Source organism: Mobula hypostoma, chromosome 8 (genome assembly GCF_963921235.1).
Source record: "Mobula hypostoma chromosome 8, sMobHyp1.1, whole genome shotgun sequence".
Taxonomy (NCBI): domain Eukaryota; kingdom Metazoa; phylum Chordata; class Chondrichthyes; order Myliobatiformes; family Myliobatidae; genus Mobula; species Mobula hypostoma.
In genome coordinates, this window is record NC_086104.1 from 74,336,589 (window position 1) to 74,360,335 (window position 23,747).

The 23,747-nt window shown below is 40.5% G+C and overlaps 1 protein-coding gene and 1 long non-coding RNA gene across 4 annotated transcripts in view; one reads left to right on the forward strand and one right to left on the reverse strand.

Annotated features, from left to right (window-relative positions):
- macrod2 (mono-ADP ribosylhydrolase 2) overlaps nt 1-23,747 on the reverse strand; it is a 1,240,168-nt gene that overhangs the window by 215,361 nt on the left and 1,001,060 nt on the right. The window lies entirely within an intron of this gene.
- The window catches only part of LOC134350648 (uncharacterized), a 105,329-nt gene continuing 104,817 nt past the window's right edge, over nt 23,236-23,747 (forward strand). For both annotated transcript variants that reach the window (XR_010018951.1, XR_010018950.1), the window contains exon 1: nt 23,236-23,264. This is a non-coding gene — a long non-coding RNA (uncharacterized LOC134350648). The remainder of the gene's footprint in view (nt 23,265-23,747) is intronic.

A 23,747-nucleotide genomic window follows, 5' to 3' on the forward strand; every position in this document is an offset into this window, starting at 1 on the left:
GACACGTTTCAAAGAAAAGCACATTATTGAGATCACAGAGAGAGGCAGATACTCATTCTTTGGGGCACATTTCTGTTTTTATGGATGTCTGTGAAGAACAAGAATTTCAGGATGTATATTGCATACATTTCTCTGATACTAAATGGAACTATTGAACACCACTTTCACCTAGTCAAAAGAAAGGCAAAATGCAGAAGATGCTGGGAAACAGAAATAAAATATAGATTTTGCTGAAAATACACAGCAGATCAATTCAGCATGTGAGGAGAGAGAAAATTATGCTTGAACTTTCTGGTTGCAATTACGTCAGACACGCCACAGTTTCAGTAATAGTTACACTGATCAGCTTCCTAACAAGTGCGGCCAAACGTGGAAATCTGACAGCTATCATATATGATACATCATTCCTCAAAGTAATCTTCCCGGGCCCTGAAAATTAATGCTGATTGTTAAGTCTAATTAATACAGAATAATCCTTTCATATCTTTTGATTTGAAAATACAAACATTTGTATATTAAATCATACTTTCTAAAAACTTTAGTTATAATGTATGTTTTCTGTAACGTAACTGATGCAATCTTTATTTCACTTTTGTAACTATTAAATTGGATAAAGATTATAGCTTTTTAACATTTTGGAAGCTGATTGTGTGAAGTTGATTGGCTATACAACCTGTTTAATAACAGTATGTTGCTGGATGCCTGAGGTCTTCTGCAGTTGATGTCTAATTACAATCAATGCTAGGACAGGGGGAAATCAAGCAACAAAATTGACCAAAACATTTGAACTTTCAACAGGACTGAGTCGTTCTAACATTTTCCCTTTGCTATTTGTTAAATCGTATCCTTGGACCATTCATATTTGGGATGACATTCTGAAGCCCAACTGCATGTTTCTGCAACAGAAGGTGTACATCATTCTGCAGAGTTCCTCTCTGCCCATCCTGTCAGCTGCTTCTTGCCCAATGTATGAAAGACTTTGCAGCTCCTACATTGGCTTTATTAGCTGCCTGAAAATCCTCAAAATCAGATTAGAAGCAAGTCACCCTTGATGACAAGTTATCGTGTAAGAGGAAGGTGACAGGGTAAAAAAATTGTGCGAATTGTAAGTTATAAGTTACCATTCTAAGGACATACCTTAGAAAGGTTGGGCTGATGTGTTGCATTTTTGCTAAAAAGAAAATGTGTTTGTATGCAGTACTGTATTGTGGTCACCACTCTGTTGGAAGGATGTGGTTGCGCTGGACAGAATATAAAGGAGATACAAATAAGAGAAAATCTACAGATGCTGGAAATCTTAGCAACATACACAAATTGCTGGAGTAACTCAGCAGGCCAGGCAGCATCTATGGAAAAATCACAGTCAACGCATCAGGCCAAAACCCTTCAGAAGGACCGGAGATAAAAAGCTGAGTAGTAGATTTGAAAGGTAGGCGGAGGGGAAGGAGAAACACTAAGTGATAGGTGAAACTTGGAGGGGGGGGTGAAGCAAAAAGGTGGGAAGTTGATTGGTGAAAGAGACAGAAGGCCATGGAAGAAAGAAAAAAGGGGAAGGGGAGGAGCATCAGAGGGAGGTGATGGGCAGGCAAGGAGATAAGGTGAGAGAGGGAATAGAGGATGGGAAATGGTGAAGGAGGCATTACTGGAAGTTAGAGAAATTGATGTTCATGCCATCAGGTTGGAGGTGACCCAAGTAGAATATAAGGTGTTGTTCCTCCAACCTAAGTGTGGCCTTATCTCGACAGTGGAGGAAGCGGAATTACAATGGGTGGCCACTGGGAGATCCCGCTTGTTCTGGTGGATGGAGCGTTGATGCTCGGCAAAGGGGTCTCCCAGTCTACGTTGGGTCTCACAGACATACAGGAGGCTACACCGGGAGCACCAAACTTGCAAGGGTAAGTTCGGTGTACCACTTGCAAAGATAAGATCGCTGTTCCGCTTGCAAGGATAAGTGCCAGGAGGGAGATCAGTGGGGAAGGATAAATGGACAAGGGAGTCACGTAGGGAGCGATCCCTGTGGAAAGTAGAAAGTGGGGGTGAGGAAAAGATGTGTTTGGTGGTGGGATCCAGTTGGAGGTGGCGGAAGTTTCAGAGAATTATGCGCTGGACCCGGAGGCTGGTGGGGTGGTAGGTGAGGACAAGAGGAATCCTATCCCTGGTAGGGAGGCGGGAGGATGCTGCAAGAACAAGTGTTACACCTGTCACAACACCTCCTTCCTCACTACCATTCAGGGCCCCAAACAGTCCTTCCAGGTGAGGTGACACTTCAACTGTGAGTCTGTTGGGGTCATCTACTGTGTTTGGTGCCCCCGATGTGCCCTCCTGTACATAGGTGAGATCCGACGTAGACTGGGAGACTGCTTCGCTGAGCACCTATGCTCCGTCTGCCAGAACAGCATTTTTTCTCCTAAATCGGTGCTGTATGATTCAATACCCTCTATGGCTCCATGACCTTGATAACTGTTTGTTTTGTTATTACTCATACTTGATTCAAAAAGGAGTAAAAATAATAAAAAGATAATATTCTACCATTATTTTTCTTTTCTTTCCTGCAGGTTCATTGTAAACGTTATCACTATGGCCAAGAATTCAGATGATCTTCCCATCTATCAACCCAATATATGCAACACAACAGCAAATGGAGACAAAATCAATCTACAGGTGTTGGAAATAAAACAGAAAATGCTGTAAAGACTAAGTAGTCCTATAAACATCTGCAAAGAACTATAATTAATGTTTAAGGTTAAAGATAAAGTGCAGATGCTGAGTGTTTCTAGATTTTTCTTTATTTTAATGCACATTGATAATACTCAGACTGTGAAAATTAATTCACCTGTCAGTCAGATATCTACCAGTCAAGAAACGTGATACTACAGCCACACAGCAAGACTTTTCTGGAAATAGAACATATTCAACCATCTGATTCAAAATAATAATTTTATCAAAATTACCACCTTAAACAAGGGAATTGGGAGAAGATGCAAGCTGCAGTGATAGGGCATTCATGAGTCAGGAGAACCGAAAGGGGCTTTTGTGGATGAGAATAAGCTTCCGAGATGGCTTGTTGCCTCCCAGATGCCAAGATCAGGGACATCTCGAATTGAGTCCACAGAATCCTTAAATGGGAGGATAAGCAGGTGAACGTTGTGGTCCATGTTGGTACCAATAGTTAGGAAGGGTGACGAGCTCCTGCAAAATAAATTCAGGGAGTTAGGTACAAAGTTAAAGGCCAGGACCTCCAGGGTTGTGACCCAGGATTGCTACCCATATCACGTGTTTCTGCGGCCAGAAACAGGATCATACAGTTTAACATGTGGCTAAGGAGTTGCTGCAGGAGGGAGGGCTTCAGATTTTTTCAATCATTGGGCTCTCTTCCAAGGAAGGTAGGACCTGTACTGAAGAGCCGGTTTTTACCTGAACTGGATAGGGATTAATATCCTAGCGAGAAGATTTGCTAGTGCTGCACAGAGGAGGGGGATAATCTATAGTTGCAGGGGTATGTGATGGACAGTCTACAGAGGAGGTGGTGTTTGCTGCTTTGAGGCAACTTAGGGTGGATAAATTGCCAGGGCCTGACAAAGTGACAGACCCCGTGGGAGGCTAGTGCAGAAATTGCAGGGGCCCTAGCAAAGATATTTAAAGCATCCTTAGGCATGGGTGAAGTCCTCGAAGATTGGAAGGTAGCTAATAATCTTCCATTGCTTAAGAAAGGTTCTAAGAATAAGCCAGGAAATTAGATGACAGTAAACCAGACATCATTAGTGGAAAAGTTATTGGATGGTATTCTAAGGGACAGTTTATATAAATACTTGGACAGATAAGGATTGATAGTCAACATGGCTTTGCGTGAGGGAAGTCATGTCTAACAAATCTTTAAGATCTTTTGAGGAATTTATCAGCAAGGTTGTTGAAGGCAAGGTAGTGGATGTTGTCTACATGGACTTTAGCAAGATCTTTGACAAATCCTGCATCCGAAATTGGTCAAGAAGGTTCAGTTGTTGGCATTCAAGATGAGAGGGCAAATTGGATTAGACAATGGCTTCATGGAAGAAACCAGAGAATGGCTGTAGATGGTTTCCTCTCTGAAGGGAGCCCTGTGAGTAGTGGTGTGCCGCAGGGATTGGTGCTGGTTCCTTTGTTGTTTGCCCTCTATATCAATGATCCTGGATGATAATGTGGTAAAGTGAATCAGCAAATTTGCAGATGACTCTAATATTTGGGGTGTAGTGGATAACAAAGAAGACCATCAAAGCTTGCAGCAGGATTTGGACCAGCTGGAAAAATGGCAGATGGAATTTAATGCAGACAAGTGTGAGGTGTTGCACTTTGGGAAGATCAGCCAGGGTAGGTCTTACATGGTGTGCGCTAGAACAGAGGGATCTGGGAATACAGATCCAAAATTCCTTGATAGTGGTGTCACAGGTAGATAGGGTCATAAAGAAAGCTTCTGGCACATCAGCTTTCAAAAATAAATGTACTGAATGCAAGTGTTGGGATGTTACGTTGAAATTGTATAAGATGTTGGTGAAGCCTACATTGGAGTATTGATTGCAGCTGTGGTCATTTACCTACAGGAAAGATGTAAATAAAATTGAAAGATGTGGCTGGGACTTGAGGACCTGCGTTATAAGGAAAGATTGAATTGGTTAAGACTCTATTCCCTAGAATATAGAAGATTGAGAGGAGATTTGATAGATGTATACAAAGTTACAAGGGGTATAGATAGGGTAAATGCAAGCAGGATTTTTCCACTGAGGTTGTGTGAGCCCACAACTGGAGGTCATGGGTTAATGTGAAAGGTGAAATGTTTAAGGGGAACATGACGGGATCTTCTTCACTCAAAGGGTCATGAGAGTATGGAATGTGCTGCCAGCAGAAGCAGTGGATGCAGGTTCAATTTCAACACTTTAGAGAAATTTGGATAGATACATGGATGAAAGGGGTATGGAGGGCTATGCTCCAGGTGTAGGTTGATGGGACTAGGCAGCCAAAATAGTTTGGCACAAACTAGATGGGCATAAAGGCCTGTTCTGGTGCTGGCGTGTTCTAAGAGTCAATGACTCTAAAGAGAAAACTAAAGGAAGAAAGTGTTCAATTCTGTACTGCCTCTCTTGACCTCAAATGCATCTAAAGGCCTCACAGCCAAAAGCCTATTTTGATGTTTTTCTTCCAGTATTATTATGCTGCAAGAGCAGGTAAAATCTGTGGATATCAAATTTCTATAAACTACAGTCTAATAATATCAAAGCTATCTATTGAACTGATACTGGTTCAGGAATATGTTTTGCAGGAAGCTTACCTAATCTACAAAATAGCAGCCATTGAGTAACAGACTTGTGAAAACAGAATTAAACCTCAACCAAGAGGCAACAACATCCACAATACTTGTTGGAGTAAGAGGTAGAAGTCCCACGGCCAACCAAGGTACCCGTCTAAATTAATCCCCATTTTCTTTTTGTAAACCGGCTGCCATGTTTCTAACATCACAGCAGAACCTATATGAGAGAAAAGAAAACACTTCCTCTGTTTTTGAGGTTTTGGTATAACTAAAGCTATGGAAGGTTTTTGATATTTATTCACCGGAATGTGGATATTACTCCTAAGTCAGTATTTATCGTCCATTCCTAACCGCTCTATACTAAATATGTCTTACTTTCTTCACCATTCTAATCTGGAACTAAGACCTACAACTGATTCATGTTTGATGCCCAAAGGTAAGGGTAATATTTATTTCCAGCAGACAAACAAGGCTGCAGTGCGTCCACAAACAATACCACTGACCCAAGGTTAATTAAGTTGTTTCTCAAATATTATATCAGAAAAATGGACAAATACCTATTTTTAATATTTCTATATCTGTAATTCAGAGATGGATATAATCAATTTTATTCCAGTTTAATGCATTCTGAAACTATTTTTGAACTCTGTTGATTTGCAATATTGTACGAATTTTTTTTTAGTGTCGGTGCTGTGAGTGGTTGAAGTTTATTCTGCAAAGAGTATGAAATAAAATACATTACAATGTGGAAGTAGAACTGTCAAAAGTTTCACAGAAAAGCCTAAAGACTCAGCTTGCAGCCTAATTACGCTGTGTTCAAAAAGGAGACAAGTAAACCATTCATCTCAGCCTTTTCCTTTTAATTCAAATACGACTTTGAAAATATTTTTATATATTCTAATTTCTCCTTACAATATTAATCACCTAAAATTAAGACTTTATTGCTTATTTAGAGCTTGCAGTGTTTTAAAACTGCAATTTCCCTTCGCATATATGATCATTAAATACATGCAAATCCACGTAAGGGAGGCAAATTTGGGAGAAAAGCAACAAATAATCTCCAACAGTTGGTGCATTCTTTGTTCTGCATGGTCCTCGTATCATTATCCTATTCAATTATAATTTGCATAATTCCCTCATTTTATATTTTCCCCTCTGACCTTCATGATGTGACGAGTACAAGAATTATTTAAATAAATAGATGGGGATGGGGGGAGGGATTGAGTAAGAATTTCATCAGAAAAAGCAATTCGTTTTAAAAGTCTGGTTCAATTGCACAGAGAATGAATAAACTAGGTGGGAAGTACTCTGAAGCCATAACAGGGACAGCTTGACTTTCTGGCTCTTTAAATTAGTAGGTGGACAGTCAGTCATGCAGTATTCAGAATATAAAGGTCACAGTGTATCAATTTATTAAACAGCAATTATGAAGAAGATTTCTGTTCAGGATACAATTGGAAATATATTAATGGGAACTATTACTATTTGGCTTTTTCAAAAAAATACAGTTATCTAACAAAAACTGAAATGCTGGAAAAACTCATCCAGTCAAGCAGCATCTGAGGAAAGAAACCTTCAGTCACTGTTTTAGGTGAGTAACCGTTCTTGAGAATCGAGGAACAAGTGGATAAGCTACAGTTGTGACGTTGCTTAATATGGAAAATGCACTGCAGCAGAGTGGTCAAAACTGTCCAATGCATCACTGGCACCAACCTACCTGTCATCAAGGACATATACACAAAAAGGTGACAGAAAATGGCCAAAAGCATCATGAAGGTTCTCACCGACTCTGCTCATGGACTATTTGTTCCACTCCCATCAGGGAGGAGACTATGTAGCACCCATGCCAGGACCTCCTGACTCAAAAGCAGTTTCTTTCCCCAAGCGGCTATGTTCCCTCTAAATTGTAATGATTAGTGTGCACAAAAATCTTGTGCTGTGCATTTTTTTTTTGCCCAGTGACAACAACGTGTGCGCACTGCAATGTTCCCTCTAAGGAACATTTAAGCTATGCACAGAAGCTTGTCACCTTCTACCTTGTTGGCATGTTAAGTATATTTTAGAATCTTATTCAATCATATTAGCTTTTCTGGTTTCTGAAGCAGACAGTGTTAACAATGTGGAGTTTGCAATGATTTGTCTGCAGATTTTAGAACTGGCTTATTTATACTGTTTTTATTGAAGAAATTATTGATTCACTATGTCAAATTCCAAAGAAGCAAAAGGCATGAAGTGCAAAAGAACTGCTAGCTCATTTAAAGCAGAATGGCTTAATGAAACATTAGAAATTGTTACACCAGAAGTTCACGAGGTCAGGAATGTGCAGCTACACAGAAAAAGGTGGTAATGCAAGGAGGGGAATTAAAGGCATACCCAAAGCAAAGGTGGTGATCTACAGTGAATTTATGAATTGAATATCTCTTTGCCCGATCACTGCAATAATTTTAATTCATTACTTATTGACTTGTTGAGAAAGAAATGTTTGGTATTCTTCTTACATTATCATTATGGTACCAGGAGCAGCTAATTACTTTTGTCACTTCACATTTATAAGGTCTCAAATTCCCCTCAGCCACTTGGACAATGATCTGCACAAATGTTTGAATATCAGGTAATTACAAACATATTAAGTAACATTACTTTACAAATAATGTGTTCTTCACAGCAGTGTTCCTGGTACTATAACCTTATCTGATTAACATCAGGGTGAACTGAACACTCTCTTTTTGAATCCTCAGCCTGACAAGTAACACGTGAAGTAGCTATTTTAATATCAACTTTGGACAAAATTCCACAATGACATGCTTTTAAAAGAGCATGCAATCTAATGCCCTTACTTCTTGAGTTATGAAAATCATTTCCCTATTAAGGTTTGGATGTGTACTCCTGACAGGGCACTCGCCAACCCAAGATCTGTACAAATGTACTACCTTTAACGGATCAAACATTGACACTGAGTCAGATGGGCTGATATAAGGGCAAGTGACAAAATGCTTGCTCAAAACTTCTTTTCCCCCCACTTTAGAAATATCCTAAAGGGGGAATAAAAAGAGAGAAAGCAAAAGAAAAGGAGATTTAGGAAGAAAATTCCAAATGTCATACCTCAGGAAGTTGAAGATGACAACAGTCAAAAACAGAACAAGCAAAATCTGAGATGATCAAGACAAGCCCAGATATTTTTTTTTTGTGGTTTACAGGGCTGGAAAACATTGCAGAGATAAGAAGTGATTAGATGACTGAGGGATTAGAAAGTAAGAATGAATATGACAAAATTGAGCCTCAATAAAACAGGAATAAGCAGAAGCCCAGAAGTAAAGGGGTCATGTGGAAATGGGAGTTAGGACATGATCAAGAGAGCTTGATTATTTTCAGTTTTCATACATTAGAATGAGGGAATGGGGTCAGGCGTATATTGAAATACAGGTAGTCAGATCTGGAAGCCCAAAATGTGTCAAAGGCCATCAAGGAGTTATTCAGTGCATTGTCTGCTTCACAAGGCAGGTGTTTGGGTGTGGCACAATTTGCCCACTATTTTTGAAAGGAGAAGACACTAAATAGTAAAATACCAACAGTTGTGGTGAAGACTGTGCTGCAGTAGTGTGGGATTTCGGACCTGAGTCGGAATTGGTTTCGTAACAGGGAAAGGAAGGAAAACAGTCTTTCAATGAACAGCACCTTCTACAATTACTATCTTTCAGAGAGCACTTCTGCGTCAAAAAAGAATTTTTAAAATCATTGCTGTAATATGGGAAGAATGTAGTCAAATTGCACATAGTAGAACTCAAAGTGGAATGCAGTCAAATTACATACAAGTTCTCACAAACAATGGTGTGAAAATAACCTGATAATCTGCTTCAGTAACAGTGGTTTATGCATGGAGGATAATATTGTTATTCTCTTTTGATATGGTGCCAACAGATCTGTTAAGAGAACAGATGCAGCCTTGTTTTAATGTCTCACATGAAAGAGATGGCGCCTCCAACAGTTCTGATGAAGGGCGATGGACCTGAACCAATATCTATAATGTTTTCCATACAATTCCAGCTGCTGTCTCACTGGTGATATTTGTTTTATATCTCCAACATGACAGCACTCCCTCACTACTGCATTAGTGTCAGCCTAAATTTATAGTATATGTGCTCACGTTTCTGGTCTGAGTCTTGAACACATAACCCCCTGCTCTCGTGGCAGGTGCACCATAACTTAGTCACACCTAGCACAATGAATGGGTTGGATGAGAGAAGGAAATGCATCATGACCCAAGTTTCTCCTCTGGGCTGGGTAAAACAGCTTATGACATCACTGCCTCCCAGTTAAGCTACATAGTTTAGTGATGATGATGTGCAGCAAAAGAGTATTAGACTGCTTGTCCATGCAGCTTCTATCTCACAAACTTATCTATTTATAAAAATAAAATCCTGAAGCTCATTATCAAAAGCTGCACTGGAAGAAAGGGATGGCAGCCTTGTGCAACTACATGTAAAATAAGTCTTGAAATTCTTAAGGTTTAGTAAAGGTGAGTAAGCCTGTTCACAAACTGATGAATTTTCGTTTAGAAAGCATATTATCATCCATTGTTTATCCAATAAAATGTACAACATGATTATGAACAGCTATTTAGATGCAGTGCTAATGCTTGGTAATTACAATTCACAGTGAGAAGCTCAGGCGAAAAATCAACACAAGGTTTCTTTATTCTGTGTTTGTGTTATCCAACCAGACCCAATAGTTGATCAATAGTAGTGCTACTGTGTGTTGGCGGGGGCCAGGCTTTCAAATGTGATAATCTCTCAAATTTGGAGTTTAGCCCAAAGCCAATGATTTCACCAAAGATCAACGAGCACTATTTAGCATTCTCGAAGTGCAATGCTATGCTGTGCTAAAAGACAGACTCTAGAGACAACAGCAGATCTGATTTTCTGCATTATAAGCCTGTAACACAGCCAGTTGAGAGGATTTGTTTATGAACATGGATGGATAGATAGTCTTCATTTCTCTCCTGGGGACATCTTACCCTTTTAATATTTATGGCACCATATCTGTCAAATGTGGAACCGTGCAGTATACCACACAGAGACTCATTAGGCAAAAATTATACCGGACAGAATGAAAATCTGTTTGAAATCCGGCAAGGGAAGCAACAAAATATAATTCCAAAATACCTCCATGGGCCATGATAAACATTAACATATGACTGATGATAGAATTGTTGCCAAAATAAAACTGCTCAAGAATGAATTTTAGTGCAGATTCTCTGTTCAAATGCTACTGATATTGGCAGCAACATATTTTTGGCAGAGGTCAAAATCGGAAATGTTTAGAATTGTTTATATTGAATCATTTTTCTCAATAAATAAATTAACAATTATAATGTTTTTGTGATATTTATTTATTTGGGTTCTCTTTATCTAGTTTTAGTACTTATGTGAAGATCTAATCACACTTTAGGTCATATTAATGCAGAAATAGAGAAAATTCTACAGGGTTCACTAACTTTCTAGCACCATTGTATGCAAAGAGCTGAAAGAGAAGAGGGAAATCTTAAAATGGATTTTTTTGCATTATACTTACTCAGGAGACAGACACAGAGCTATAGAAATGAGTCAAAACAGCAGTGAGGTCATGGACCATATGCAGATTACAGAGAAGGAAATGTCCTCTCAGACCTCTTGGGAGATAAATGCAGGAATAGTTGGGGCACATGCAGAGATATAAAAAACATCCTTATCCATGAGTGAGGTACCAGAGGATTAGAGGATAGTTAATGTTGTTCCATTTTTTAAGAAAGGTACTAAGAACAAGCCAGAAAATTATAGCTCAGTAAGCCTGACATCACTAGTGGGCAAATTATTGAAAGATATTCTAAAGGAGCAGGCATGCAAAATAAGTATTTGGATAGACAGGCACTGAATAAGGATAGTCAACATGGCTTTGTCCACAGTGCATCATATCTAACCAATATTACAGAGTCTTTCGAGGAAGTTACCAGGAAAGTTGATGAAGACAAGGCAGTGGATGGTATCTACATGAACTTTATCAAGGCCTTTGACAAGGTCCCGCATGGGAGGTTGGTCAAGAAGTTTCAGTCAGTTGGCATTCAGGATGAGATAGTAAATTGGATTAGATGTTGGCTTTGTGCAAGAAGCTAGTGAGTGATAGAAGATAGTTGCCTCTTTGACTGGAGGCCTGTGACTAGTGGAGTGCCGCAGGGATTGGTGTTGGGACCATTGTTGTTTGTCATCCGTATCAATGATTATGTGGTTAACTGGATCAGCAGATTTGTGGATGACACCAAGATTGGGAGTGTAGCAGAGAGTGAGGAATGCTATTAAAGCTTGTAGTGGGATTAGGACCAGCTGGAAAAAAGGGCAGAAAAATGGCAGATGGAATTTAATACAGACAAGTGTGAGGTATTGCACTTTCAGAGGACAAATCAAGGTAGGCTTACGCTGTGAGTGGTAGGGCACTATGGAGTGTGGTGGAACAGAAGGATCTGGGAATACAAATCTGTAATTCCTTGAAGTGGCGTTACAGGTAGATAAGGTTGTAAAGAAAACTTTTGGCACATAAATCAAGGTATTGCATTATGGAGTTAGAATGTTATGAAGTTGTTTAAGACAATGGTGAGGCCTAATTGGAGTATTGTGTGCAGTTCTGGCCACTTACCTGCAGGAAAAATATCAAAAGATTGAAAAAGGAGAGATAAAATTCACAAGGATGTTGCCAGCACTTGAGGACCGGCGTTAAAGGGAGAGAATAAATAGGTTAGGACTTTCTGATCCGAACCTACAACCCTGATGGGAAACCTGATCACCTAGCTCTCCTCCTCCAACCTGCAAATAGGCAGAGGCTAAGGAGCAAGCTCCATAGTGATGCTAGACAGCTGTGGCAGGGCTTGAAGGCCATCACCTTTTACAAAGTGAAGCCAAGCGACAAAGGTGACATCAAGGCTTTGCTCCAAGATGATCTCAATGTCTTTTATGCTCACTTTGACCATCAAAACATGGAGGCACCTTCATGAACTCCCACAACCACCAGTGACCCTGTGATTTCAGTCTCCTGAGGCCGATGTGAGAGCATCCTTCAGGAAGGAGAGCCCACAGAATGCATCCAGCCCAGACAGAGGACCTGGCCAAGTATCAACGAGCTGGAGTGTTCACCAATGTCTTTCAGCTTTCACCCTGGCAGTCTGATTCATGCAGGCTTCAGTTATACCAGTTCCTAAAAAGAATGAGGTAACCTGCCTCACTGACTATCATCTAGTAGCACTTACATCCATTTTGATGAAGTGCTTTCAGAGGTTGGTAATGAAATACATCAACTCCTGCATGAGAAATGACTGATCCACTCCGATTTGCCTACCTTCACAACAGATCAACAGCTTGGCATTCAATACAATCAAACCCTCAAAACTAATCAACAAAATTCAGGTCCAAGGTTCAATACCTCCTTGTGCACTAGATCCTTGATTTCTTCATTTGTAGACCTCAATCAGCTTGGATTGACAACAACATTTTCTTCATGATCTCCGTCAGCACAGGTGCACCACAAGGCTATGTGCTTAGTCTCCTGCTCCACTCACTTTAAATGTCTGACTGTGAGGCGAGCACAGCTCCAAAGCCATATTTGAATTTGGTGAACACACCACTGTCATTTGCTGAATCAAAGGTGATGACAAATCAGCACATCGGATGGAGATTGAAAATCTGTCTGAGTGGTGCCACAACAACAACCTCTCACTCAATGTCAGCAAGACCAAGGAACTGATTATTGACTTCAGCAGGAGGATATTGGAGGTCCATGAGCCTGCCCTCATTGGAGGGATCAGAGATGGAGAGGGTCAGCAACTTTAAATTCCTTGGTGTTATCATTTCATAGGATCTGTCCTGTGCCATTACAAAAAAAAACATAGCAGCATCTCCACTTTCTTAGAAGTTTGTGAAGATTTGGCATGTCATCTGAAACACTGACAAACTTCAATGGATGTGTGGTGGAGAGTATATTGGCCAGTTGCATCACAGCCCTCTATGGAAACACCAATGCCCTTGAACAGAGAATCCTACAAAAAGTAGTGGACACAGTCCAGTTCATCATGAGTAGAGCCCTCCCCAACATTTAGCACATCAATTTGGAGTGCGATTGCAGGAAAGCAGCATCCATCAGCAAGGACCACCTCCATCCAGGCCTGCTCTCTTCTCTCTGCTGACATCAGGAAGAAGTTACAGGTTCAGGAACAATTATTGCCCTTCAACCATCATGCTCTTGAACCAGAGAGAATAACTTCACTGACTCTTTCAAGGATTCTTCATCTGATGTTCTCAATATTTGTTTGTTTATTATTATTATTATTTATTTTTATTTCTTTCTCTTGTGTTTTCATAGTTTGTTGTGTTTTTTCTGTTATGTTGGGTGTGGTCTTTCATTGATCCTATTGTTTTTTGTATTTACTGTGACTGCCCGCAAGAAAATTAATCTCAGTATTGTATATGGTGACATAAATGTACAAAGATAATAAATGTGCTTTGAACTGTATTTGTTAAAGCATAGGAGAAAGAGGGGAGATTTGATAAGAGGTAGACAAAATTATGATGAGTGTAGATAGGGCAAATGCAAGCAGGCTTTTTCCACTAGAACTAGAGGTCATGGGTTAAGTGTGAAAGGTGAAATTGCTCAAGGGGAAAATGATGGGGAACTTCCTCACCCAGAGGGTGATATGATTGTGGAATAAGCTGCCAGTGGAAGTTCGATTTCAATATTTAAGAGAAATTATGATAGGTACATTGATGGGAGTGCTATAGAGGATTATGGTCTAGGTGCAGTTCAATGGGACTAGTTAGATTAATAGTTTAGCATGGACTGGATGGGCAAACCTGTTTCTGTGCTGTAGTCTTCTATGACTCTATTACGCTACGTGATCCCCAATTCCAGCATTATTTCTCTCTCCACTCTCTTCAAATTTCTTCTTTTACTTATAATCTGCCAGAGATACTAATTCAATTAGCCAGTTTCCTACCCACAGCGAGGGTACCACCACCATTCGTATCTTTCAGTCTCACTTGATCTTCACCCTGTCACATTCTCATTGTCGTCCCCATTCACCCCCTTCTCTGAACTTTAAAACATGATTGAAATGTTATTTAAAGCATGTTTGGCCAAGTTATTTCTTGTTGAATATCACACAGAAAATAGATCATCTACTACTAATTCTTCAGGGGAGCTTTGTCTAAATCAGCACCACTTCCTGATACAGTATTCCAAGTGACTATATCTCAAAATACTTTATTGGTTGAAAAGTAATTTGAGACAGGCTTAATTTGTAAAAAGCAGCAAACAAAGCCTTTTAGTTGCACCATGGAGTGATGCTGAAGAATTTTTACCTGATCTACTTAGCAATGAGGTGGGTGGACGGAGTCCATGTTCACTATGCCCTTTGGTTCCTACAAAGACTGATGGTTGCTTGAAACATCTTTCAAGATGCAAATAATGATGGCATTATAAATCTTCTGGACGGATTTTGCAATAGTATTAGGGATTGTATTCCGATGTTAAAAGATTACAATTTGCACCATTTTACATCTCCCAAGATGGCACAACATAGCAATTTCATGTCCTGGATGTTGTCAGCTGAATATTGGCTATCTAGGGAGCATACCTACTTTGTATAAAGTGGTCAGAATTCGTTGGAGGGTAAAGTCCTCCAGAATCAAGGGACTATGAATTTGAGTCCAAGCATACTGCTGGGGAGCCGTGTCACCTGTGGGGCTTGAAATCCACACAGAAGTAACAACAGGTCCTGTTTCTTCTGCTACCCTTGAAGGTGGGCTGAGTCACAAATACACTGTTTGTTCTTCATGATGGCTCTTCAGGCCTGTAAATGTTTCACTCTGTGCTCATCACTTTTAAAAATAAAGATGAGTAAGGAATGGATGTGGGTTTTTCAAAAGTAAGTTGCCGTTATTCTTTTGTAAACAAAAGATCCCGAAGCTTTTCACGTGGTTAATATTTTCATCAAATCTGACAAACAGATTAGTCAGTAGTACAGCAGCAACAGAATCTCTGTGCTCGGCACTTGACCAGGATGCAAGCGCTTCAAAGGTCTGCCGCTTTCAGTAAAATGTCAACAAACTGTGAGATGACAGGTGGAAGCTGAGCAGAACAAAAGCGCATCTGTATACTTGTACAATTGGCCATCTGGTTGGTAGCGGCATGCATTGCAAATCCATATAATCAAATGCCTCTGGGCCAAGAGAAACACACATCCTTTACATCATAACTATGCACAGCATCCACTTTGTGTGCCACAGTTCCTGAGGACACACTGGATTGTGTAGAGGGATAGAGTGTTTAAAAGAAGTGAGTTGAGGCAGTTGGCACATTTTGTTTTTGACAGTTCCTGAGGAGACATTGCATTGCGCATAGTTAGGCACTTGGCAAGGTGCAATAAAAAGATGTTAGGCTTAAGCAGGGTGGTCATTCTGAGTGGGCCAGTGGAAGAGTGGGGAGTTGAGGCTTTGTTTTAACGAGGCTTCGATGAGGAGAGGTGTCGGCTGTAGGTAGATTTTGATTCATTATTTATTTTCTTTCTTTCTTTTTGCCTATTTAGAGCAGTAGGGGTGCCAGGCAGGATCGTGGAATGTTCCTCTTGCGGGATATGGGAAGGCAAGGAGACCTCCAGAATCCCTGATGACTACACCTGCAAGAAGTGTGGATTGGAACAGGTTGTTTCTGACAAAGATGTACTTGGTATGTGGGAGATCTTCAAAAGTGAAAATTTGAGAGTACTGAATTTATATGTCCCTGTCAGAATAACAGGTTTAGGGAACCTTAATTTTCAAGAGATATTGAGGCCCTGGTTAAGAAAAAAAGGAGTTGTATAGCAGGTATAGGCAGGTAGGAACAAAAAAGTTGCTTGAAGGTTATAAGAATTGCAAAAAGAACACTTAAGGAGGAAATCAGGAGGACTAAAAGGCGGCATGAGGTTGCTCCAGCAGAAAAGGTGAAGAAGAATCTCAAGGGATTCAACGGATATATTAACAGCAAAAGTCTAGCTAGAAACAAAATTGGTCCTCTGGAAGATCAATGCAGGGAGCATAAATGGGGGAGGATCTTAAATGGATTTTTTGCATCTGTATTTACTCAGGAGACAGACACAATCAATAGACGTGAAGCCACACAGCAATAAGGTCATGGACTGTATACGGATTACAGTGTTCCCTTGGACCTTGTGGGAGGGTAGTGTGGAAGTTGCAGGGGCACTAGCAGAGATATTTAAAATGTCTTTAGCTATGGGTGAGGTGTCAGAGGATTGGAAGATAGCTAATGTTGATCCATTGCTTAAGAGAAGCTCTAAGACTAAGCCAGGAAATTACAGTAGGCCAGTGGGCCTTATATCAGTAGTGGGAAACTTATTGGAAGGTATTCTAAGGGACCAGATATATAAGTTTTTGAATAGACAGAAACTGATTAAGGATAGGCAATGTGGCTTTCTGCATGATAGGTCGTGTCCAATCAATCTTCTAGAATCTCTCGAGGAATTTACCAGAAAATTGATGAAGACAAGGCATATGAGCTCCTGCTTTAAATTATATCTAAGTCGTCTGTGTCAATAAACTCCATATGTTCACCACTCTCTGGCAAAAGTAATTCCTCTTTATTTCTGCTCTAAAGGAATGTCCTTTTATTCTAAGGCTGTACCCACTCATCCTAGACCCTCCCACTATTTTAGCCTTTCAATATTCAGTAGATTTCAATGAGATCTCCCCTCAATCTTCAAAACTTTAGCGAGTACACGCCTAAGACATTACTTGTATTGAATTATTTCTTCCTTGTAAATGGTGGCAAAGTCTTTCTGCTTCTTTATGTCCAGGGAAAAGATCTAGCCTATTCAAAAAAAAATAGAAAACTCAAAGAACAGATCACATATCTGGAAGCAATTCTAATCACACACGGCTGTTAATTAACTTAAGGCCAGAAACATTGAAGTCTTCTTGAATTGTTCAGCCATTATTTGCAACAAAGGAATGGCACAGAGAAAGAATAACTTTCAGAATTACAGTTATGGTAAGTTTAAAAGTAAAAATTAAAAGAAACACATCAATCGATCTATGCAACTACCTCACAGCATCAATGTGAAGAAGGCTTGGTCAACTCCAAAGTAATCCCATAATAATTAAGTCAGAAAAAGACAGGTTAAGCTGAAAAGTTGTTCAAAATGTAACAATATCAGAATGGACTCAGAATCAGGGGAGGAATGAACTATGACAAAAGATGGGATAAAATGGTCAAGTTTCACTGAAATATTGTTTTAATTCTGGATCAAATCATTGACCTGAGATGACTCATTAAGCTCTCATATCAGTCTACAACAGATTAATTTCTCCTTCAATTCATAAAATTCATCAAGATGGATTAGAGAAAATTTAACTTTGTTTTTATCCATTTAACTATAAGACGATCACAATCACAGCACTCGATGTTTATCTCTGCTGCAAAGAAACATTGGCAGTTTCAGTTTCATCAGATGTGGGGTGCTAACTGAAGATCTCTTGTAACATCCCCAGTGCAAATTTTAGTGTACATGTTGAAACAGCTGATGTTCAATAAACATGAGTTCAATCCGTTTAATCACATCTACTTAAAAAGACCTCTAAACAAGTGTCAAGAGTTTGTGATGTCCAATGTTTGTGCTTTGTGGCTCATCATGAAGTCTGAGAACATTTGCAAGCAACATAAACTGAGAATGCAAGTGTCAATGGGCCATTTGTCCCTGAAGCTGGAGCGGACTTAGCTCTGATCAGCAACTGTAAAGGTTAAAAGGAAATAAATGCACTGGTGTTGATTTGAACCTGCACTGTACTAATTGTGTATCAATTGGCTTCAGTCTCCATATAACTCACAGCCCGCACCAACAACACGATTGAAAAGACACATATGTCACATGTTTGAAGTGACACATACAAAATGGTGGAAAAACTCAGTGTGTCAGGCGGCATATATGGAAATGAATAAACAGTTGACGTTTTGGGCTGAGACCCTCCATCAGGACTGGGATGGAAGGGGGAGGTTGCCAGAATAAGGTAGTGGGGGGAGGGGAAGTTGAAGCCAGGTGGGTAGGGGACGGTGGGGGGAGAAGAAACTGGGACGTGACATCTGGAAAAGAAGGAATCTGACAGGAGCGTAAAGTGGATCATGGGAGAAAGGGAAGGAGGAGGGCCACCAGGTGGAGGTGATAGCCCAATGAAGAGAAAAGGGAAGTGGTCAGAGTAGGGAAATTAAGAGGGGAGGTGGAGGGGAAAACATTCCACAAGTTAGAAAAATAAATGTTCATCAAGAATGATGGTTACCTAGAACATAACATCACAGTATGAGCCCTTCAGCCCATGATATTGTGCCGACCTTTTAACCTACTATAAGATTAATCTAACCTTTCCCTCATACATAACCCTCCAATTTTCTGTCATCTATGTTTCCTAAATGCCTCTGATGCATTTGCCTCTACCACCACAATTCTGTGTAAAGCACATACCTCGGACATCCCCCTATGCTTTCCTCCAATTACTTTAAAATTATGTTCGGCTATGTTACCATTGCCACCTTGGGAAAAAGGCAGTTTCTGTCCACTTAAAATCTTACAAGTCACCTCTCATCTTTCTTTGCTCCAAAGAAAAAAGTCCGACTGATCAGAATGCCCTGACATCAGCAGGTAAGCAAGATGTCACTGAACATGGTAACGATTGAATCTGAAGTGCACTGGAATTCACAGCTACAGGCTAATTTCACTTTGCATTTTTTGTTCCAAGTGTTTTCTTTCTTGTAATAATTGCACCCAGGCAGCTGCTCTACGGTGAGCTTGAGCATAGCAGTCGCAATCAGGGCCGCCCCAAAAAAAGATTCAAAGACAATCTGAAATGGTACATCCAATGGGCAGAACTCCAGCCTCGACAACTTGAGGAGTCCACAGGCGACAGGGCTGCGTGGCGCGCCCCGACCAGAAAAGCTGCATCTGACTTTGAGGATGACCGAAATCAGCGCCTTGCAGCAGCATGACCGACGCCACAAAGCTGTGTATGCACCTGTTCTAACAACCGCCATTCCATGTCCAACCTGCAAGCGCATGGGTGTGCTTCAGCCTTTGGCCTCTGAAGCCACATGTGTATCCACAGATGACTGCACAATGCTTAGTCTTCCTCAGACCCCGAGAGACAACCACCAATAATTGTGTTTAATTGATGTTTTCTTGTGAATGCTGCTTATAAGATGCTACTGCAAGTTTTTCCACTGCACTTGTGCATACTTGTAGATGACAATAAGTTTGACTTTGACTTTAATTGATATTCCATACTGTTACCAAGCTTACTCCTCACTCCTGCCACCGATAAAATTCCATCCTCCAGGTGATTAAGCTGCATGCACACATTTGTTTTTACAGTGCTCAACAACCTGAGATTTTTAAATGCTTAAACTAGAAAGCAGATTTTTTTGTTAACTAATTACTGCCTCAGAAAAATAAACAGGTCAAGAAAGGAGCTGTCATTTAAAGAAAATGCATAGGCACATAGTACCATATTAGTAAAAAAACCATGAAAAGAAAACACACATTTTGTAGATGTCCAAACATTATAGGCACCCATGTTAAAATGCTCCACATCTCAAAAGGCACATTAAATTACTGACATACAATGGTAGAATCAAGGGCTCAGTTAGGGCATTGGTGATGTGGTCATAATTGGCTACTAAGCAAAGGATGTGATTAAATGCAATTGGAGTGGGGTTCTGACTTAGATCTGCAGAATATGTGGAAGGGGAAACAATCTGAAAGGGATACTACAGAAAAGAATTTGGGTGTCAAGGTTTTCAATTCTGGACTGACAAAGTTAGCGCCTCTTTAACTTGTGCTAGAACAGACCTCTTATGCAGTATGAAAATCTGCTTCTGCTTGAGTGGTTCTTGCTATTGGCGGGTAACACACAGATGAAAGCCTTCCGCTGCAGAGTGGTTTCCATACCAACGAGTGATGCGATTTGTTAGGATGCTCTATACTGCACATCTGTAGAATGACGAGAAAGTGGATGTGCAAAGTCCAGCTTTCTTTGGCCTCCTGAAAAAGTAGACGCATTGGTGAGCTTTCTTGACCGGGTAGGATATGTTCTGGGACTGTGAGTGGGTGCATTCCTTGGAGTTTGAAACTATTTGCAGTTTCCACTGCTGTGCTGCTGAAATAACGGGGTGGGGTGGGGGTGTGAGTGGTGTGAGTTCTCCTGAAATCAATAATCATCTCTTTGTCTTGTTGACACTAAGGAAGAGATTATTTGCCTAGCACCAAGCCTCAAGTTTTTCCACCTCCTCTCAGTAGGCCATCTAGTCCTTGTGGTGATGAGCTCTACCACTGCCATGTTAATTAGCGAACTTCATCGATGTGATTGCTCGTGTGTTTGGCCATGCAGTCATGGTGTGAGCAGAGTGTACAGCAATGAGCTCAGCACACAGACCTGGGAGGCACCTGTGTTGAGGATAATGGGGAGGGATGAGCACTTATGCATCCTGACTAGTCCAGCGTCTTTTTGCACAATGTTTTTTAAGATCGAGGAGTAAGAGTTTGTTCACTCCTGTCATACAGCGGTAAGCATACTGGTGAGTGTTAAATGTGGCAGGAATGGAGTTTTTGATATGTACTATTACCAGCCATTCAAAGCACTTCATGATGATTGGCACCAGTGCCACGGAGTGGTAGTCATTTAGTTCTGAAGGTGTAGAGTTCTTTGGTATAGGGACGATGGTGGCTGATTTGAAACATATGGGGACAGCAGCCTAGATGACTGAAGTGTTGGAAGATGTCCATGAAGACGTCAGTGAGCTGGTGTGCACACTTCTTGCATACTTGGCCTGGGAAGTTGCCTAGCCCAGTCACTGTACAGGGGTTGACTCTCTGCAGAGTCCTTCTCATGTCTGCTGCTGTTACAGACAGCGGCTGCTCACCTGGGAGGGTGCAGCTTTCATGGCCAGCATTGTGCTGCATGCCTTGAAGTGCATAAATGTTGTTTGGAGCTTCGGGGGGGGGGGGGGGCATCACTGGTACAGTCAACACAGTTTTTCCCTTGCATAGTCAGTAATGCCCTTGATACTCAGTCACATATGCTGGAGATATTTATCAGAAGGGTGTTCCTGAATTTTTTGGGCTGAGGCAGCCTTTGTGCAAGATGAAGTTTCTCCTACCTGCTCTGAGAGCTGTTCTGTTGCGTCCTAGGATCTTTACTATAGAGTGCACCTCTCTGTTCAGCCATGACTTCTGGCTTGGCCATGATATGACTGTTCTTGAAGTACCAAAATTGTTGAACTGCTCACTGATTTGGCCAACAACAGATGAGGCATATTCCTTGATAGCTGTGTCTTCTCCTTTTGTGGCCGTCTCCTTGAACACTTTTTACCACACGAGAGAAAGCTAACTTCAGTAAGAGTTTATTGGCTTAGGTTATTTATTTGCCATTTTTGGAGGGGTGAACTTCCAGCATTTTATAGCACCTCCACTTGCCCTTGGAGTTTCCATTGCCTTTAACACAAAATGTCCGAGAGGTTATTTCAAGGTAAAGAAAGCAACAGTGTATTACCTTAAGCAATTCAGTTGAAGAACCATTGTTGAGATGCGCAGTTCCTGATCTTAGCCTGAATATGAGAAGAGAATAGAGCAAGGCCAAGAGACATGATGTTTTCTGGAAAGCAGGTAAACTCAGCATTTTCTTTTGTTTCCATAATTTTAGCCAACCAATTTGGAAGCCAGGGACAGAAATAGGAAGGATGCATCTGAGATGGAGGTAGGTGGGAAGATTAAGGAGATTTGGGTTCAAAATCAGAGGGGAGCTCAGACAGTGAGGTTGTGGTTGATTGATCAGAGGTTGAAATGGTTCATCCTTGCTTTATTTCCATCATTGTTGTCTGGCCCCTCTTTAATTTCCTCCTTCCTTCTTTCTCCATTTTAACATTCATATTAAAACTGCTTTTTCACCAAATCTTTACTCATCTAGTCAACCTGAATATTACCTGTGGCTCTCTATCAAGCTTAACTTGATACTTTATTCCATTAAAGGTATATTTAAATATAAAGAGTATGGAATCTTTACACTTGTTAATTTTTTTTTTAGTGCTAAAGAGATTATTTAGCAGCAATCAAGACTCCACTATGCTGTTTAAAAATCACACACAAATCTACTGGAAAAATAATGCAACTTTACATCCTTCATCTCTGTGAACATCAAATTCGTCAGAGAGATAGTAGAGTGGTAAGGACTCTGTGGCAACAGAACTACTCAGTGTATCTTCCTCCATAAACCAAGGTGAATCTGCTTTTGTAAAAGTCCAGTGATTGTTGCTTGTCAAAATACTGCTCCTACCAGAAACTTATAAGGTTCAACTAAACATAAGACAACTGAAACAACTTACATTTCATGGGCCTTTATTAGTGTAAATTATCAACAGAATTTGATTCAGAGCCATAGGAAATATTCAAGCTCAGTTAATGAGTGACCATTTAGTGAAATAGCAAGTTTAATGACACGTTAAAGATGGAGAAAGAAGGGGGTGGGGGAATCAAAGAGGGACCAAGGCATTCAATATTGGGAATAATGGCAGGATGCACAATAGGCCAAAATCAAAAGAAAGCAGAGAGCTGTAAGACAAGAAGATTCTCGGGATTTAGGAAGGACAAGGATAAACATAACATTTGGAAGCAGTGGTAATTTGCCCTGAGGAGGACGGTAGTGCCTGAATTCTATCCACAGTGAATCCTGCTTACTATATCACCAGGTCATCAGGTCAGCTGGGGAAATCATCACATTGTTTGCCAGAGGGGAATATCACTCATTGGGCAAATTAATGAAAAATACCTGCATGCGTCATTCAATAAAAGCACTGAGAAGGAAACTTGTTTGCCAGTTCTCTCAGCCAGAGATAACAAACAGATGATAGACAAAGTTAACTGAAATACGGGCAACAGGTAGGAAATTTTAAAAAATTGTAATGGCAGATTATTGAAAGAGTTAAAGAGTTGGAAGCCTGCAGGCACTCTGCATAGCTCTGATGCGCTTCACTTGTTTAAGCAATATTTTAGATTTAAGTGATAAAAAGTGCCCTTAATTTTCCCTGCACCAGGGAATTGGTTACAGGAATTTGGCGTGAAAGGTGAGCCTGCCAGCTTATACTTTTCAGTCACTTATATTTAATTCTTCCTTGCTGTAATACATCAGAAAGCACATGGCTCCTAATCAGACACAAATTCAAGCAGCTTATTTTAAAAGTTCAGCTTTATGAACTTTATACTATGTGGAACAATCTATGTTTTAAGCCTTCCCTGGTAATGCTCCACAACTCATTTGCACTATACTGACAATTGCATTGGCACTGCTTCCTGCACTCATGCTGAGCCTGTCAATTTCATCAACTTTGTCGCAAACTTCCATCCTGCCATTAAATTCACTAG